Genomic DNA, 20281 nt, shown 5'->3' on the forward strand with positions numbered 1-20281 from the left:
ACTACTTTTGTGCTATAAGGGCAGACTTGAGTTGTTGCAACCATGTGGCCCTCAAACCTAAAATATTTACTAGCCCTCGCCAGTGTGGCTCAGCTGATTGGCTGTTATTCTGTGTAACAAAAGGTTGCCCATTCAATTCCAGGTCAGGCTCCATCCCCAGCAGGGGTGTGCAGATGGCAGCCTATTGATGTCTCTCTCTCTCTCTCCCTTTTTCTTCCTCTCTCTAAAAATTAAGAGAGATTAACCCAGTGGTTCTCAACCTTCCTAATGCCGCCACCCTTTAATACAGTTCCTCATGTTGTGGTGACCCCCAACCATAAAATTATTTTCGTTGCTACTTCATAACTGTACTTTTGCTACTGGTATGAATTGTAATGTAAATATCAGATATGCAGGATGCATTTTCGAACGACCCCTGTGAAAGGGTCGTTCGACCCCCAAAGGGGTCACAACCCACAGGTTGAGAACGGCTGGATTAACCAAACAACTTATATGCATATATGCATAACCTGGGGACACAGACAATAGTGCAGTGAAGGCCTGGGAGGGTGGGGGTGGAAGGGGATGAAAAGGGGACATCTGTAATACTTTCAACAGTAAAGATAAATTTAAAGAACATTAAAAATTAAAAAATCTTTAAGAAAAGAATTTAAAACATGCACTCTTTGGCCCTCACTGCAGAAGCTTGCTGACCCTGCGGTGGTGTGCAGACACTACCTAGAAGAGCGCTGTCACAGAAACGGCGCTGCTGTTGTTGCTGCCGATGGATGGCTCGTTGTCATCACTGCCATGGCTGACGGACCTCTGCTGGAAGAATTCCCTGCTGCGGCAGTGTCACCCCTAAGCAACCCCAAGACTGCTCCTGCGGACGCCCTCTTTAGAAACTGCCAGGGCAGAGCTCCCGAGGAGCCCTCTGCAATCCATCCCACGCACCTGCCATCACGCGGGAAAACACACGTGTTTAGCCTTCCCTTCGCTGCTGCCGCAACACCTGTGCTATTACCCGTCGAGAGCAAGAGGTTTTAGATGAACAGCCACTTCTCTTGCCTTAAGAATCATGTCTGGTGACCTCACAGCTTCCTCTCTGAAGGTCATATGACCCCCATTTTCTTCTCCTGTTACTCGGGCAGCTCTGGCCACAGGCCTCCTGGGACCCTGGGAAGGAGCCAGTGCAGACGGGGAGAGGCAGGGGCGAGGGCTGAGCTGGCCCAGTCCCAAACACACACGTCTACCGGCAGCAGGGTTGGGCTGGCCGGAGGTGACCTGTGACCTGCGACCTGCGGAGCCCGATCTAGCAGACGTGGTGAACTCAGGGGCCCCGGGCAGCAGGCGGACTCAGAGTCACACTTCAAGAGCCTGCCAGGGAAACTGAGGCCGGCGGAGTCAGGGACTCCGGATGAAAGGCCTGGGGACGCTCCATCCACACATACTAACCTTTCCTTTCCACGTCTCTCACCCGCAAACCTCAGCCACCGTGAGTCCTGCTGTAACTTTCTGCACATAAAGTATGGAGCCTGCAGTGGGCTCTCCGTCCCCTGAAATCCACGCAAAGTTCCACTTTCCCTGGAAACACCTGGCGATCCTCCCAGCATTTGGGTCTGGGGTGGGGCCAGAAAGTCTTCATTTCTCACAAGTGCCCTGGTGGTGTCAGTGCCACGGGTTCAGGGACAAACTCTGAGGAACTCGGGGTTTAATAACAACTCCTGTGCAAAGGGGAGAGAGCTGAAGGCATGGTCTCCATCTCCCTCGGACCTTCCTCAGCACCCTGAGTAGGTGACACCATCCCCTCCACAGATGGGCAGCATGAGGTGCAAAGACAGAAAATGGGTGGATTCAAGATCCGATGCTTGGGGGCAGCACCTCTGCCTGTGGAGAGGAGAGGGTGTGAACTGGGAGCCGGAAGCTTAAACGCCTGCGGAGGCCACACCGGGTCATTAGAGAGCGAACGTCCCCTGGCAGCTGGGAGCACGTGTACCCTGTTTCCAGGCTGTCAGTGAGGATGGAGGCCCAATGTTGCTACATCTTCCAGTTTTTCAACAGCAGCCCCAAATCCCAGTTTTTAAGTTCTGTCAATTAATTCCAAATCTCTAAAAACACTGTGCGGGCAGGAAATACACACCCGCCGGCTAACTGGCCCGGCACGCACGTGGGCACCCTGTGTGACGAACGCTTTTCATTCCGTGGTGAACATATGAGTTGCCTAGAGCCCTTTAAACATGGGTTCTGATGTAACAGGTCTGGGTGGGCTTGAGACCTTCAATGTCGGACGATGTTTTCTGCGGCTGCTCGGTAGACCGCACGCGCAAAGCTCTGGGCCAGGGCTGCTCATGTGCGGCTCCTGGACCCTCCGCAGCAGCACCGGCTGGTTAACGTGGGATCCTCGCAGCCCTGCCGCACGGAACCCAGAGTCCTGGGGCCCTGGACTGGCAGCCTCTCGAGTGGTTCTGAGCAGCGAGTTCCAGCAGCGCCGCCTGCCCGTGCCCCGCCCTGGTGGCTGGAATTGCTGGGAGCTTTCAGAATCCTGATGCCCAGAGAGGGTGGGAATGAGTCCGGAGGGGAGTCGGGCAACAGGATTCTCAAACTTCTGGATGGTTTTACTTTGCAGTCAAGGTTGAGGGCCACTGCCCGTGAGTTCATAGAGTCTTCTGTGCGTTTTGTCCACATTGGAGAAATAGGAATGTGCTTTTTGAAAAGAAGAGGGGATTTTAGCTAAAGGTGGGGATGGGGTTGCATATACCTGACGTCCGTTGTGCCTACACAGCAGCCTGCGTGCCTGGGCGGACATGCTGTGGGAGGGAGGCCCGACTCTACCCCAGGTCCCAGGAAGCAACGCCATTGGTTCCTCAGCACGTCCCGATTCTGCCACAGCCGAGACCCTGCCAGCGATGAAGCCACATGGCCACTTGGATGATGACCACCAGCCAATGCCTGGAATGGCCAACGGCCAAAGTAACTGATCCACAAACGGCCATCTGGTCAGGCGCGGAGCCTGGCTTCAGTGCTCTGCCGGCTGCGTGCTTAACATGCAGGCCGTGCTGTTTCCTGGTTTAAAGAGTTACTTCATGACCAGTTAAATGTCCAAAGCAGCCATGTTACCCTTGGTGGACAGTGACCACCTGACTTCCCCTCTGGGGTGACGGCCACGCACTCTGATCTGGACTGTGGTCTCTAAAAACCAGTTGAGCAAGTAAATGGGTCAGGCCTAGGGCTTCAGAACACGAAGGAAAGAGCCTATATTGACTGTGCAGAGTGTGCAGCAAAGACAGAGCAGGAGTCGCCAGGCTCGCCAAGTGCACAAGGCAGAGATTGGAACTGAAGCAGACAACCAGCAAAGGGAGGACGCAGAACAATGCTAGTGGGTTTGAAGGCCCAGTTTGGAGGGCGTCCCGAGGACCACGGGGTGCAGGCAGATGCCCATGTTTATGGGATGCCTGTGGCTGAGCTGATAGACTAGAAAGGAGATGCTGAGGGCAGCAAGCCTGCTTGAGCAGCCTTTCCCTTTTTCTCCTTCCATATCTGTCAGTTGGTCAGCAAATATTTATTGAGCCCCTGCTAAGGGCAAAGAGATGGCTGGAGTTGGACAGAGGTTGTTTGATTCCATTGATGAACAGCTTTAACGTGAACAAGCATGTTCTAGGGGTATTTGCACAGTGTGACAGTATCCGCTGAGCCCCTTCTGTATTCCAGGCACTGTGCTGAGCACTGGTTGCTTCTTTGACAGCAAAGAAAACATACTGTACAGTTGTTTCTGTCGCAGAGAGTACATGCTGGTGTGGAGGCAGATCAGAAACAAAGAACGATGCAAATGCATGCAGGGAACTGTTGGGAAGAAAATACAGGGTACGAACAGGGAAACTTTTCATAGAGGAAGTTTCCTCAGGGATGTGGGAAAGTTTCCAAGAAGTATTTGAGTTGACATCTGAAGGAAGAATAGGAGCTCATTAAGCCAGAGCTGCAGTGAGACCCTGACTGTGCAAAGGCCCAGGGGCCGGGCGGTGCAGGCAGCTTTCAGGAAATGGAAAGGAGGCTAGTCCCGCTGCAACGTCCTGAACAAGGAGAGTAGCCAGCTGAGCCAAGCGCAGCACCATGCAAGCATGCTGCGTTTTCTTCAAGGGGAACGGGTGGCCCTGGCCTGCTGTGATCCAGCAGGCCTTGCTGAGGAGTGGGCTGGACAAGTCCTTCCGGTGCTCAGACAGTGGGGATGCCACAGTCACCTCTGGGAAAGGAGTGTTACCTGGACTCAAATGCTCGCCTGATCCAGGCTTCTCCAGACTCTCGGGTAGAGGAAGCTGCCACTTCCCAGCAGTGCCCCAGCTGACAGCTCACTTTAGAGGGGTTAGCATCCGATCCCCAAGTGCTCCTAGGGCTCTGAGTCTTCCACCCAGAGATGCAGCCCGGATCACATGACGCTGCTGGGTTCACCTGAGCTCCAGGCTGGCCAGCTGCAGGCGGCCTGTGTTGTCGGAGGACCACCCAGTCCACTGTGTGGAGAAGGGACTGGTGGCTCGAGAGCAAATGCTGGTCAGTGTACTCTCTACGCACTGGCATATACACGGGGGGGAGCGGACCTGGCATCTCTTTCACGCGCTCCCTTTGTACAGACTTGGTTCCTGGAACGGTTACCTTGCGTCCCTGGTCCCTGGAGGGTCTCTGCAGAGACAGACAGACATTTATCTAGAGATGAACAGATAGCACTTAGGTAAATACCACATTTGCTTATGTATAAGCACCATGCACACGGCTCGGACCCCCTCGATGAGTGCTCTCTGCACACACGTTCCTTAGGATGGTCCGCTGCCTGCAGCTTCACCTCCGCGTGCTCTTTCTTCTGGTTCTCTACTAGGACATGAGCATTGGATCCAGCATCTCCTTCCACACCCACCCCAGCTTGGGTTCCCACAGGAGGCTGACTCCCCGCGGTCGGGTGGAAGGATCTGGAAATGCTGAAGGATGGTGATTGGCACCTGGAGGCTGAAAGGCACAGGGTGGCGACATGCAGCATTTACACATTTCCTGAATGGAACATCAGCCACATCCTGGCAACAGTCACAACATCAGGTAGTCAGCCTGCCTACCGGGTCTTGCAGCCACCGGCCCGGAGGCAGGAGGCCTTCTTAGCGGCCCTCCTGGGAGGAAGCCTTGATGACACTCCGTTCTCATCACTAAGCAGGATAATTAACTCGCTGCCTTTAAGGAGGTTTCTGTGGGAAACTGGATGAGCTGTTGGAGTTTCTGGACTTGGCGTCATCCACCGAGAGAAAGGCACTTACCTCCACTATTTCAAGCTGCACCAGATAAGACAACTTTGCGACAGGCTCATTCAACTGCGGGGATGTTATGTATAGGTAGCAGACAACACCACACTTCTGTGTTCTAGAGGACATTAGCAGCCACACTGTCAGGGAAAACGTGGGAATCAAGGCACTGGCTGCTCCTCGGTGCACTCCAAAAGGTTGTTTACAAGCTGGGTCTCTATCCCAACTCATGCCAGTGCCCACACCCCCAGATGGCCCCTCTTCTCCGTGTCTGGAACGTAGCAAGTTCATTTTCACCTCAGAACATTGCACTTTCTGTCTCCTTTACTTAGCATGCTCTTCTCTAGGATCTGTATCATCAGCCCTCTCTCACTACTCAACTCTCAGCCCAAATGTCACCTCCTCTGAGAAGCCTTCCCTGGTTGACCTGCTTTATCTGCTTCATAGCGCGCATTGTTACCCAAGATGACTTGGGTGCATATGTGCTGGTTCGTTCCGTTGTCTCCCACACCAACGCAAATGTGTGCTCCCAGGGCAGGGCCGGTCTGCCCAGAAACTGTGTGGCAATATGGTATCTGCTCCTTAACTACTTGAATGGACAAATAAAGCTTAGAGTCTGGGCGTGGTCAGACACAAGACTAGGTCTGAAGGAAGGGTCGTCACTGAACATGAAGGAGGAGGAGGAGGCTAGAACTGGAGACCAAGCGGCCTTGGGAGCCGAGCCTGGAACACTTTCCAGAGACATGGGGGCCGGAGAGAAAGGTCTGCGGGCGCCGCGCTGGCCCGGTGCTGGCCGCGTCACTGTCTGCCTGCACTCACCAGACGGTGCTCTCTGGCCGCAGTTTCCATATGAAAATGGGGAGGAAAGAGCCTACCTGGCAGGGCTGTTGAGAGTATGGAGTGAATTAATCTGTGCCATTTGCTTAGAAGAGGGCCTGGCACACTAGGCGTACTCCATACATGATTCTTTAAAAAGCAAAACGTTTTCTGTTTTCCGTTGTCCTTCCTCAAACATCCTGTCGTCCATAGATGAGACCTTCGCTTGTTCCAAGAACACCTTCTCTCTCAAAACCACGGGCTGTTGGAGGCCTCACCCTAGAGAGGAGGTTTGGGCCCCATGCCCACCCAACAGGGCTAAGGGTTGGCCTCAGGCAGGGAGAGGCAGGGGACAGGGTGGGGATTGCGGGCCCCAGCCTTGCCTGACCACCAATGATGTCGGCCTATCACACGTGGCTTTCCAGGCCGAGGTGCCGACAGCAGCTTGCCTGCTGTGTGTCTCCAGGTCCTTCCCCGAGGAGGCTGTCAGGCTGGTGTGCAAACTGCCGTCTCCCCGCGCGCTCCCTGCTCTTGGCTCACCGGCCTCCCTCTCCATTTCCCACTGCACCGAGCCTGTCCCAGAGCCCCGGGCAGCTGGCCTAACGCCGCCTCCGTGCACTTTAACCTCCGTGCCCACATACTCAGTTTCTCTGACACGCGGTCCAGGTCTTCAGTTGTGCAACCTACTTGACGTCCTGTCTCGCCTTCCAGATCGCCAATGTCTAGAAAAGTGGGAAGAAGTCGGGGACGCAGGCATTGCCGCACTCATTATTCACCATTATATGCCCCGCTTCTGGACTCGGGGACTGGCCTTGGTTTGAGTCCTACCTTTACCACTTTCTAAGTAGGAGACCTTGGACACACCTTTGTGCCTCAGTTTCCCTGTCTAAATTGTGCTGGGCTGCATATCTGGCGCTTCGGCCAGACGGGGTGCTCTGTGCTGTCTGTTCCTAAAACACATAGATAGGAATGTGCTGACATCAGGCCAGGCCTTGAGATATGGTCTCATGGCCCCTTCCCGGCACTCTGTACTCTCTGTTCCTAGAACACATAGATAGGAAGGTAGTCACTGTAATGACCCTATACTGTGTGGGGAACTAAGGTTTTGTAACTCTGTGGTTTTTGCAAATAAAAACACTGTAACTCCTGTAGTCTGCACTGCAGTTCAGCCTCTGCTTCGGCAGGGTGCTGTAGCTGTAGTCACTGGCCAACTTAATAAAGGCTCCTAAATTTTTATCTGAGTCCTGGTGGTCATTTCTGCGGGTCACCCCATTACAAAATAAGCTGGGAAGAATACTGGTTCCTAATTCTGAGGCCATAGGGAGTCAGGATATACAAAGCACTTAAAATGCTACCTGCATGTAGTGCTAGATGTGCTAGCAATTATTTAATGTACAGTAGATCCTCGGGTTACGTCGGAGATCCGTTCCTACAGTGCGATTAACGCGATTTTCACCTTAAGTCGGAACCCACCTACATAAGCACCTACATAAGTCACTCACATGGAACACATACACAGCAGTAATGAAGTGAAGCAGTAAAAAACAAATTAAAAGAAAGATAACAATTCCTGACCTTTACTTGTGGTAAATAAATAATAAAAAACATAAAGCACATATGTACATATGTCAAAATGATGGAAGGTTTTTTTTACATAAATAAATGGGAGATGGCGACGTACCCATGAAACGACATATGTCGAATCCGACATAACCCAAGGACTGCCTGTACATTCTCTTATTTAATCTTCATACATTGGAAGTGGTAAGCATTGTCCCCATTTTACAGATGAAGGCACCGAGATTCAGAAAGGTTAACATGGCCAAGTCCACCTCTCCACGCTGCCACCCCACCACGGCTGTGCAGCCCCTATGGTGTGCAGCCCGCCCTGCCCCTCCAGAATAGACCTTGGAGCTCCAGGGCCACCCCACACGTGAATCAAGTTTGCTGCAGGCCCTAACTTGCCGAGCTGCACTTGACTCCTTCCTGTGCTGGCCTCCGTACCTCCTCTCCAGTGGACCCATGTCCCTCTGAGTCCTGGCAGAATTAAACCCAAGGAACTGAGCAGAGCTCATCGGTGCCCAAATCAAGGTGAGTCATGTGATCTAGGCCTGGCATCAGCAGGGGGAGTAAAAGTGCTTAGCTTCTACTGAGGGAGACAAGTGGCCATGAAATCGGGCGGGCACTGGGCAGTGCTGCAAAGAGAACAGAGAACACAGGATGAAGGACAGAGCACATAGCATCCTTCCACTTCCCTCAAACTCCTGCTCTGTCCTAGAGCCGCCATCTTTCATGACCTGCCATCTGACACACATGGTCTTTCCAGGTGGCCAAGGCATTTCCGGGCAGACGAGAGAGCAACGCTGAGAGGCTCTGTGCCACGGAGCAGATGCTCCGTTATTTCATGCCAGTTACAGGCCCTCTCAGCTGCCTGAGACGCTGCTCGCTGATCAAGCCGCAGAGCCTCTGTGCGGGTGCAGATATCCGATTGCATGTAAAGGACGCTAATGGAGACAGACACGAGGGCCACACAGACAACTGAGCAAATATTGAGATAAGAAATTGCACAATGGCGCCGTGGGGGGCGAAGGAGCAAGTGGAAATTATGGGATGAGTGACAGGGCGAGGAAGGCTTTCCGCGGTGAGGATGACGTTGGGGACTGTGTGGCAGCGCTAATTACTCAGCCCCTAGACAGACGGCTTCGTAATAACGTACTTGCTTTATGAAGACACAGTGCCAACCAGGAAAGCAGGACAAGACAATCTGAAGGGCCGTAGATGCCATGCCTGCCTTACGGGAGCTCACAGCTGGGCGCTAGAGGCTGGCTCAGCACCAGTCCAGGGGTGAAGGGACAGAGGTATGGTCCTGGGGAGACTGGGCTCGTGATTGTGGGGTTTTTTTTGGGGGGGGGGTTGGGGGAGTCAGCTCTTGATAAGAAATTGAATAGGAACGAGATTGGCTGGGCACATTCTCATGCTGGCTGGGCTGTGACATCACATGGGTATGATTTAATGGCAGGGACCCAGACACTGTAAAGCAGCTGGCACTGGGCTGCTGTGTGGTTGTCTTGTGGGATGGGCCATCCAGACAGCCACACGGCCCCACATGAAAGGTGGCCTCAGCCCAGACGTGAAGCTTCCTCCTGGGGCCCGTCGTCCTGGGAACACCTGGCTCCCAGGACAGGATGGGAGGATTTGAGGGGCAGGCCCAGGCTGAGATGATGTGGTGTTTTCTCCTCTTTCTGTGATTATTAACAAATTAGGGCAAACACGGAGGTTTGAAAATGCCTGAAGCTCTTCCTTGGCGCACAGACTTCCTCGCCCCCCGCAGTGGGAAACAGGCTGAGCCAGAGTCCCCAGAAGGGATCTGAGCGTGTGTGAGGGGAGCGAGGCCCTCTCTCAGTTCTGAGTGCAGCAACTCCAGGAAAGCCTTCTTGAAAGACACAGGTGGTCTCAAGGTGGTGCAGGTATGGGAAGAGCCAAATACATCAACGGAGGAGAACAGAGAGCCAGGCGAGGCTCCGATGGGCAGGCAATCAGTGTGTGACACAAGCAGCATTTCAAAGGCGGGAGGAAGCCGAAACCGGTTTGGCTCAGCAGATAGAGTGTCGGCCTGCGGACTGAAGGGTCCCGGGTTCGATTCCGGTCAAGGGCACGTGCCTGGGTTGCGGGCACATCCCCAGTGGGAGATGTGCAGGAGGCAGCTGACCGATGTTTCTCTCTCATCGATGTTTCTAACTCTCTATCTCTCTCCCTTCCTCTCTGTAAAAAATCAATAAAATAAAAAAATAAAAAATAAAAAAAGCGGGAGGAAGAGGTTCCTGAACAAATAGTATTTAACCCTTTGGGAAGACAAAGAGACGGATACCTAGCTTTCAGAATCTAGTCAGTGGTTCTCAACCTTCCTAATGCCTCGACCCTTTAATACAGTTCCTCATGTTGTGGTGACTCCCACCCATAAAATTACTTTCGTTGCTACTTCATAACTGTAATTTTGCTACTGTTATGAATTGTAATGTAAATATCTGACATGCAGGATGTATTTTCAGGGGTCGCAACCCACAGGTTGAGAACCGCTGAATGAAAACGCTAAATATACCTGGCAAATTTATCCTCCAGAACAAAGGAGATGAGGGACTTATCCAGACATGCAAAAGCTGAGGGAAGTCACCCGCTAGCCCTGCCTATGAGAAATGCTGGCGGGTGAAAGGCTCTCACTGAAACAGAAGAATGCCGATTAGGTGCAAGAAGGCATGTGGTGGAGGTGATAGCTAACACCACCGTGGCCATCATTTTGCCCCATATGGGTGTATATGTGTATCAAATCAACATGTGCAGTTTAAACTTACAGGATGCTGTATGTCAATTGTATCTCAATAAAGCTGGAAAAAATAGCCAAAGGATTGATGTACAAATATATCAAGATTTTTCAAAAATCAATAAGATATAAACACGAAAGTGTAATAGAAAATTGGGCAGACAATATAAACAGGCAATGAACAAAGAAAAGAATGCAAATGAAAAGATGTTTAATCTTGCTAAGAACCAAGAGAATGTAAAATAAAACTGCAATGGTATTTTGTGGGTTTTTCCAACAGAATAGTGAAGTGTGGGGACTGTTCAGTGCATGGTGATGAGCTTTTTCAGACCTTGCTGGTAGCAGATCAATCCAGAAATGCTTTCCCAGAGAGCAATTCAGCAGTGTCTTAATTTCTTCTTAAAGAATTGAATCTCTACCACGAAATCGGGTAGATATCCCGAGAAACGCATGGGCACGAAGTGGCGCACACACAGGACAGTGAAAGAAACGATGGCGTGCCCGTGCGATGGAAGGCCATGCAGCTGCTAAGCAAATGAAAGAGATTTCTGTTTGCCTGGCACTATCTTCCATGTAGAGTTAAGTAAAACAGTAAGAGGCAGCTATTAGATAGTACGACGCTATTTCTGTTAAAAGAGAAACGTCTCACAAATGCAAACGTGAACTGTATTTTGAAAGAGCACACACTCATTACAGAGATGCGGGTATAGATATAGACAGAGAGGTAGGCACAGCTATAGATGCAGGTGCAGAGCGACACACAACACATGGGACTAACTGGAAGGGTGCACCAGGCTGATCCTAGGGCTGCCTCTGCGTGGACTGTGAAGTGGGGGCGGAGGGATGACAAGGGGAATTTCACTTTGTGATTTGTATATATTTGCATTAAATATACACACATGCATATGAGTAATGACTATTACAATGCATTTAGCTATTCTGCAACTAGAAAAAAAGAGTTGAAGAGAGGAAGAAAGATGGAGGGGAGGGAGGGAAGGAAGGAAAAAGAGAAGATGGAAGGACCAGATTTGAAGGCAGGTGCCTGACAGTGAGGCAGTTTTGATTTTGCCCTGGAGGTAGGAAGAGACCATTAGAGGCCTGTAAACAAGTAGGGAATATCCTGAGATCTGTAAGTCATCCGTGAGATTAAGGGATTCTCAGAATATCCAGGGATAAAAAAGATCAATTAAAAATGTGGGAACCACCCAGGTAAAAAGCAATGAAGGCCTGGACTAGGACAGAGGTCCAGGAAAGCCGGTTGGGAAAGGGGAGATAATAGGTGAGACCAGCTCGGTTTAAGCGAGGGGAAGCTCGAGCAGGTTAGAGCAGGGCTTCTCCAAGCTGGCGGCACAGTGGGTACCTGATGAGCTTAAAAACTGCCAATTAGGAGGGGTGCAGAGTGAAGGAATGGGAGAAGCAGACATACCCTCTGTGCTACATGGTGACTTCGCTGTCATCGTCACCATCCCCTATTTTGCCTACGAGGCCCAGAGAGGCTTAGCAAATATCTTATGGTCACACAGCTGGTAGGTGGCAGACGGGGCTCCACCCAGTGTCCTCTGATTTAAATTATGTGTTCTCTCAAGATCTCTCTGGATTGAATAAGTTGTTTCTCCTAACAGCCCGATGGAGTGTTAATTTCACTCCCATATTAGGAAACTTCTGCTACAGTTAAGAGGAGGTCCTTCAATTATTGGGGGGAGGAGCTAGGTTCGCAACAAGGTCACTCAACAAGGTCTGAGGTAGCCCTGAAGCCTTGAGATTAAGGAAGCAACATGGGTGGTCGTAGCACCCGTGAGCTGTTGATTCTGGGGGAAATCGTGGTGAAAGCCCCCGAATGCCTGTCCACGTGCCTCCCTAGACAGGAGGACTATGATCCCTGAAACACTGGTCCTATCTGTGCCCCACGCCTGCACGTCCTTGCACTACAGCTCCTGGGGCTTGTCCCCAGTGGGATAATGAGATCCTTCTCCCAGGAATGTGCAGCTGGAGGCCAGGGACTGTAGGTCGTTTACTGTGGCTTCTCCACATGAAGGTCATGTAAACTCACAATGGGGGGTGGGGGGCCCATGTTAAGAAAAAACAGGAGACCAGGCTTTTAAAGGTACAAGGCGAACCAAACTCACCAAGAAGAGAGAGGTGACAAACCATGTGCCCCAACCAGGAGGGAATGGAGCACGGCGTCCCTGCCCTGACACCGCCGTTCACTGGGACTTGGCGGCGCGTTTGTTCCTGCGCTCCCCGAAGCAGCCTGCTCCCATGGCTGGTCCCTGATTCTGAGATGGCACACGGACAGCCTCCTCACTTTCCTCTCTCCTCCCTTTAATCACGGAAGTTGGTTCTTTCTCATGGGCCCAAGCATCTGAAGGGAGAAACCAAAGCTACCAAATCTCTCTTCTTGTCCTGGGTTTTATTTGTAAAAACCAGTGTCTCGGGTGTTCTCAGGTTTAGCAAAGAAAGGCAGATACTTAACCCAAGACATTTCCCTGGTCTGGGGAGCGGGGAGAGAATACCTAGGGCCCAAAAGAGAGACCCTAACTCCCTCCTTTCCAGTCACACCCGCAAGAACACTGTCTGTCTCCAGGCGGCTCCCTGAGGGTGAATCGGTGTGTCAGCGTCACTGGGCGAAGGGGCTGGAGCCACACTGTTCTTGGTGTGTCTGCGAGGGCGCGTCTGGAGGGAGAGCATTTGAATAGGTGGACTGAGAAGAGAAGACCCCCCCCACCAGTGGGCATCACCCACTCCACTGAGTGGGGCATCATCTCCAGACCCCAACCCCGGAGCGCCTGGTTCTCGGGCCCTCAGCCGGGGCTGGAACCACACCCCCGGGCATCCAGCTTGCAGGCAACACACTGCGATTCCTCGCAGCTTCCACAGCCACATGAGCTGACCCCTCACAGTGCATCTCTAGCTCTGTGCCTCCTGCGGGTTCTGCTCTCGCCAGACCCCCGACTCTCCGCATGGGCATGAACATGAAGTAGTGGAGAGCCCCTGAGTCCACATGTGGGGAGACACGTGGACGTCTCAGCAGCGCCCCAGGAAGACCAGAAACTGAAAGCTAAGGTCTATGGCATAGACTCTATGCCACTCATGCCTCCCTGCAGCCTCACATGGAAACTTCATGGGAGAGGGCATGTCACAGGAAGAACCGGTGTGGGTTACGTTTTTCTGACGTCGTTAGGGGAGTGGGGACTTGAGGAAAGATGCTGTTTTCATGGGAGGAAGCAGAGATATTCCTGCATCAGAGCTGTACCCACTGCACTTAGAGTAACTATTTTTTTACTTAAGGTGACTCAGGTGGCTCTCCGCTCCTGACAAGCTATCCTTGACCAAGATGGCTCACATGGAGAGTAAATCGGCCACAACCAAGCACACCTATATCAGCACTCACTGCTCTCCCTCTGGCTGGTTCATCCGTTTGGTGCTTATGGCAAAGTTCTGAAAATACAGGCTCCTGGTTGGCACAGGTTAGTCACGGTGTATGTGTTCACATCACCAGAACCAAGTCTTACCCTGATGGAGTTTCTCCCTCGGACACATCGCGCGTGTTTGCAGGCTGGGAGCCACTGTCCACAGAACCCCAGTCTTCCCTGGTCATCGTCCGTGTTGCCGACTGTTCAAGGCCACGCCTGGACTCCAGGTGAGCACTGGGAGGGGCGTGCTGACTCAGCTGCCTACCAGGTGACACAGGCTGATTACCTCTCAGGTGAGAGGTTGCAGTTAAGAGAAGGTTGTTTTCTTAGAGTCCGTTGTGTGACCACAACTCTCTGCCCAGTTGACCTTGAGCTCTACCTTCCCCCTGGGCATATGGACCTTTACTGCTGAGCACTCCCACCTTCCATGGGACCAACACTTCTCCACAGCATCCTCACACGCTTTAGATAGCCACACATGGGCTACCTGCTGCCCACAGAGAGCAGCCTGGCCAGGTGCACGTCTCTGCCCCTGTGACTCACAGTGGTCGGCTTGTGAGCCACACGCGGCTCTTTGGCCCCTTGAGTATGGCTCTTCCACAAAATACCGACTTCTGCGCATGGGCCACGAAGTTTCAATTGCACTGTACGTGCGCGCCCACACGTGGTATTTTATGGAAGAGCCACACTCAAGGGGCCAAAGAGCTGCATGTGGCTCGCGAGCCGTGGTTTGCCGACCACGGTCCTAGGGTATCTTGCTCTAAGCCTGACCCATTTTTAATCCCCAGCTGCTTGGACAGTAGCTTCAAGCGGAGGTCTAGCAGACGTGCTGTGGTTTAAGATCCTCTTCTCTTACCTCTTTTTGACTAGTCTTGGTTTTAATATGAATTTTGAAAAAAATTCATGGCCCAGATTGAAAAAAAAAACAATCTCTCCATTCTGTATGCATTTAACTTCTCTCAAGCCTTGGTGAGTGGTGGCAGGGAGCGGGGTCTCCTTGGGGTTGCTCCTGGGACCCCCCAATGTGGATCTTCCTCTGCCGGGCAGTGCGGGCAGGCTCACCTGGAGGTCTCCTGGACAGGCAGCGTGGGGTCCCTCTCCACTGCTTGTAGAGTCCCCCATTCTCCCTCGGCAAGTTAAACCAATGTATTCGGCAGCAGGCCTGACAGTCTATAGTGGCCTGAATTACTGGGAACAGATTACCTGAGGCTGGTGCACACTCCATCATCCCTCCGCGCCATCCAGCCATCCTCCGAACTCAAGGCTGTGCTGTAAGGGAGATAGTGAGGGCATGACTCTGCATAACAAAGGCAGAGCAGCTCCGCGCTTCGGGGTCTGAGTTGCTAACTTGGTGGATCATTCATTAGCCGGGCCCTGCAGAGTGAGGAGCACCAGCCGATTAGAGGGAGGATTTATCACCCTGCCTGGAGGAGTGAACTACACGGAGGGGCTGCCCAGCACGGCGGGTCTGGCCCTCCCGGCCGCCGGCATCGGCTCCAGCGGCTGAGCGCTCACCTCGGAGAGGGGAGAGCAAGCAGCTGGCTTCTAGACAAACTCCAGTCTTGCTGCGTCTGAGGCCGTCGGGCAATTTCCCAAATAAACAGGAGAGTCTAGGGCCTTGTGAGTTCCCGAGCAACAAGGTCGTCTCTGCAAACGTGGTTCGCTAGATTGTGCAGCCTTCCCCCCTTACCCATGGATGCCAGGAACCTCAGATAGTGCTATCTGTACTATGTTTTTTCCTATACACACATTTTTATGATAAAATTCAATTTATAAATTAGGCACAAAAGAGACTGACAAAAAGAACTAATAATAAAATAGAACAATTATAACAATATTCTCTAATAAAAGTTTGGTGCATGTGGTCTCTCTATCTGAAAACGTCTGATAACCCAAGAAGGCTGCTAAGGGACTAACGGGGGAAGTGTATGCAGTGTGGGAACCCCAGACAGTGGGTGAGGAGGGGGCGCTGAAGGACTGCATCGCGCTACTCACAACGGCATGCAATTTAAAGTTACAGATCGTTTGCTTCTGGAATTTTGCAATTAATGTTTTTGGATTGCTGTTGGCTGCAGATAACCGAAACTGTGGAAGCAGCACTATGGGTAAGGGAGGCACAGCATTACTACCCACCGAGCGTCCTGGGTCCGCCCAGGGACGTCCGTCCGCCAGGGAGAGTTATACTTCCTGGTGCATTGACATCCCGCCTTGTCATATGACTGACTTTGGCCAGTGTCACTTCCGAAAGGGAGCCTTCGCGACAGCGTGGGGGTGGACCAAGTTCCTTTTCCCTTTGCCCTGAGAGCTGCAGTGACACCAGAGTGCCTGCTCTGTTAGCCCGACTCCTGGGGCAAGGTGTTGTGTTCAGCACTGGGACTGAGAACAGGGGTTCACGTAATGTGAGCAAGAAATAAACACGTGTTGCTGGGAGTCATGGAGATCTGGGGTTACCTGGTGTGGCTGCCTCCAGCCCAGCATGACTGGGAGACGCCCATCAATGAGCCCACGTCCGTTTGCCTTTTATTCTGTTATAAATGGTCCCCGAGGGGCTGGCTGCTGGAGCTACACTGTTTTTTAAGTTTGGGTGAAACAACTCTTCCGGTTTCAATGTGCAAGTCTCTCTCCCAGACCCCAGAGATAACCCACAGGCTACCTAGAGACAAAGCTGTGACAGTCACCGTGGGAGCCCACATAATCCTGACCTGCACTCACTGTGCCCGGATGCTGGGCCACGTCTGTCCTATCCCAATCATTTTCCCAAGGCCTGAGTCCTTCCTGGGAAGCCTCTCAGTCTGTGATAAATAATTGTCTGAAACAACCCCACCCAGGTCACCGGCACCTCAGACACATGTGCTTTCCATTAGGGGAGACATGCCGAACATCAAAGAGCCAGCGCGGGCTCGGAGTATGCAGAAAGCGCACCCTTACCAACTTCACCAGCACGTTCTTCACATCGTTGTGCATTTTAACTTTCCATCTAACTCCTTCATCTGTCTGAAATTTATTTTGGTGCATAATATCAAACAGGAATTTACGGAGTCATTTCCACCACCCCCCTCCCTACCCCCCACACACAAAAAAAATGTTAACCATTTTTTTAAATTATCTTGTTTTTGTTTAACTTATTTAAATTTGGTTTAACTTATTTAAATTCTTGGGTGATAAATACTTATTTGTGCTTAAATCTACTTCTATGCTTTCTGTTCCGTTCCAGCGAGCTGTTGGTCACAGGTGGCTTCCACAGTGTACGCCTTCATAATATGTTTTAGTACCTACAGTGCTTCACATTGCAGTTCTTCTAAAAAGAGTATTGGCTATAGCCCTATGTCTTCTTACAAATGAGCTACTAAGTTATTCTGTCATTCTCCTAGCTTCTAAAAATTACTTTTGGGGAGATTAAAAATGGTGGCAGAGTTAGTGGATGCTGCATAGACACGCTCCCAGGACCAAACTGGAATTACAATTAAAATACAGAAAAACTTCCTGAATAATCAACGGAAGACTCGCTGGAGAGAACCCTGATAACCAAGGACTGAAGCGTAGAGACTGGTAGGAGGGCAGAGGAGCAGAAGGGTTGGCCAGGCACCCACAGACAGCAACTGAAGTTCTGGAGAGATGTCTCAGTTGTTGCCACTGAGAACTCTGGGGTCTGATTCCCAAGCTAGATCCTCCAGCAGAGAGCACCGGAACCGAGAAGGGTACCCACATAACATCTGGCTGTGAAAAGCAATGGGGGTATTGTTTGCCAGGGAAAGATGACTAGAAATGCAGGCACCCTCTTAAAGGGCCAATACACAAAATTCTCTGTGCAGCCTTGGGCCCCAGCAGAGGAAGGGCAGAGTGGACAGGAGCTATGTGAGCAGAAGCCAGAGGTGGGGGCTCTGGGGTTAGAGCTCAGAAGGTAGACACCCCAGTTTATTGTGCTCAGTCATCCCCTCACACTGCAGAGCCCATATTTCTCACACAGACATTTACTATACAGGCAGCCTTGCCTGGGGGGGGGGGGAGGAAGACAGTTGACCCACCCTATTAGAAAACACCTTGTCCCATGGTGTGGAGTTTCTAAGGCCCATTAAGAGACTGAGAATAGCAATTAGTCTCCAGACAGAAGCAATTGCCCCACCTTGTTGGGAAAACTCTCACCACACCTGTGGATGATGGCCTGAGGGCTACTCAAGACTGAATCCAATCAGTCTACAGGCAGAGGCAGTCTCTGGAGACTTTGAATCTTTGCCTATTCTAATTAGTCAGAAATAGCATTTGACACTGTCCTGCATTAGAGATTGAGAGGTGCAGCAGATCTACCTAATACATAGCCACAAACCCAAACAGGCAGCCAAAATGAGGAGACAAAGAAACAACTGCCAAATGAAAGAAGATAATTCTCCAGAAGAAGAGATAAATGAAATGGAGATAAGAAATTTTTGATATAGAGTTCAGAATAATGATGGTAAAGATGCTCAACTACATGAGAAAAGATAGAGTAACTATGAAAACAGAAATAAAGAATGACATAGCACAAATAAAGAACACACTGGAAGGAATACACAGCACATTAGGGGAAGCTGAGGATTGGATCAGTGAATTAGAAGAAAGGCTAAGAACTACTTTTGTTATTTATATTGAGACATCCCTAAACTTCAGGTGAACTTCAGGAAATTAGATAGAAATCTTTCTGGGAATCTATATTTCTACCCAAGAATGTGATAGGTGTTGTCAGTATTTATTTGAGTCTGTTTAAATTTCCCTTTATGTCTTCCCATCAAGTTTATTTTTCTTCAAAAGAAGTCCACTCTTATTTGTTAAGTTTACTACCAGACATTTTATTTTTACGTCATATGAATGGCACATTTTTAATCCATTCAATTTTCTTAATTTTTCCCCTGGGCATATAAGAAAGTTGTTGGGTGAAAAATGTAATTATAGAACAGTCACAGGGATGGAAAGTGCAAGATAGCAATTTTAGTCAATAATATTGTATGTAATAGCTATGTATGGTGCCAGGCGGGTACTAGACTTATTGGGGAATCACTTTTCAAACTGTACAAAGGTCTAACCAATATGCTGTTCCCCTGAAACTATAAAATATGAAATAATATTGAATGTCAACTCTAACTGAACATTTTAAAATAATTAATTAATTAAAAATAAGAAAAGATCATAGATCCCCAACTGACCTGGAAGCTGACTACAGACACAGAAGGGAGTCCAGCTGACCCAGGACTAACCGCCAAGCCCAGCCCACACTGCCAGTCTACAGGCTCAGGCTGAATAAGTGGCTGGGTTTTTTTTAATTGTTAATTTTTTATATTTCCCTTGTGTTTAGTGAATTATTAAACTTTCATATTAATCTTAATAGCTTTTAAGTTTCTTTAAATGGGTTTTTGAGCCAAACCGGTTTGGCTCAGTGGATAGAGCATCAGCCTGCAGACTGAAAGGTCCCAGCTTCGATTCCGGTCAAGGGCATGTACCTTGGTTGCGGGCACATCCCCAGTGGGAGGTGTGCAGGAGGCAGCTGGTCGATGTTTCTCTCTCATTGATGTTTCTAACTCTCTATCCCTCCCCTTGCCTCTCTGTAAAAAAATCAATAAAATGTATAAAAAAATAAATAAATAATAATTTTGTCTCTGCTTTTTCAATATGCATACTGATCATTTCTCTTTTCTTCTTTTATTGTGTTGGCAAGAACTCTAGAACAATGTAAAGTATATTTTGCTAAATTATTTTGTTTTAAACACCTTGTAAAGGTTTCAAAAATGCATTGTGAACATAAATTCCATTGAAAATAATACTCATGGAGTTAAAGGGCTTTAGATGGACAACAACATTATTTGTCCTGCAGGAATTTAAAGAATAATGCTTTGAGAGTGTTTGTGTTATTATAAGATATAAAAATGCCAAATCAAAATGGACAAAAACAGACTTAAATTCCCCCTCATTTGTTTTCCATTCTGCACACTCGGGTACTTCTTGGGCTCCTCTCTCATCCATGACCTTGAATTTGAAGTTGTGATTGCTGTATAACATTCATACATACACAAAACAGTGCCACATATAAAGCTCAGTCCACCTCCAAAACGAAGCAAGTGTGTGTATGTCTGGTCTACACAGCAGCTTCGTTCCCCGTGACTTTGTAGAAAATTTAGGTTTTGTTATAATTCTAGGGGGCTGCACGGTGCAAACGGTGTTTCCTACGTAATGTCATCATATCTGGTTCTTGTTTTGAAGACGCGTTCTGTGTGGAAATGCTCGTGACAGTGGTGACTGCTGTCATCTGGTCTTCCCCTGGCTGCAGTGGGCTAGCCTCTGCTCTCTTGCTTGGTACTTTTAAGCACAATCTTGGTAACATCTGTTTTAACATGATGGATGGCTAAAGCTTCAGGCATATAAGGCTCTGCTTGCCTTTCTCAAACAACTGTGAATATTTACAGCAGAAAAATAAAATGGGACACAATTATAATGCCCAAATCTGGGGAGAA

The sequence above is a fragment of the Myotis myotis genome, unplaced genomic scaffold (genome assembly GCF_014108235.1).
Source record: "Myotis myotis isolate mMyoMyo1 unplaced genomic scaffold, mMyoMyo1.p scaffold_m19_p_5, whole genome shotgun sequence".
NCBI lineage: Eukaryota > Metazoa > Chordata > Mammalia > Chiroptera > Vespertilionidae > Myotis > Myotis myotis.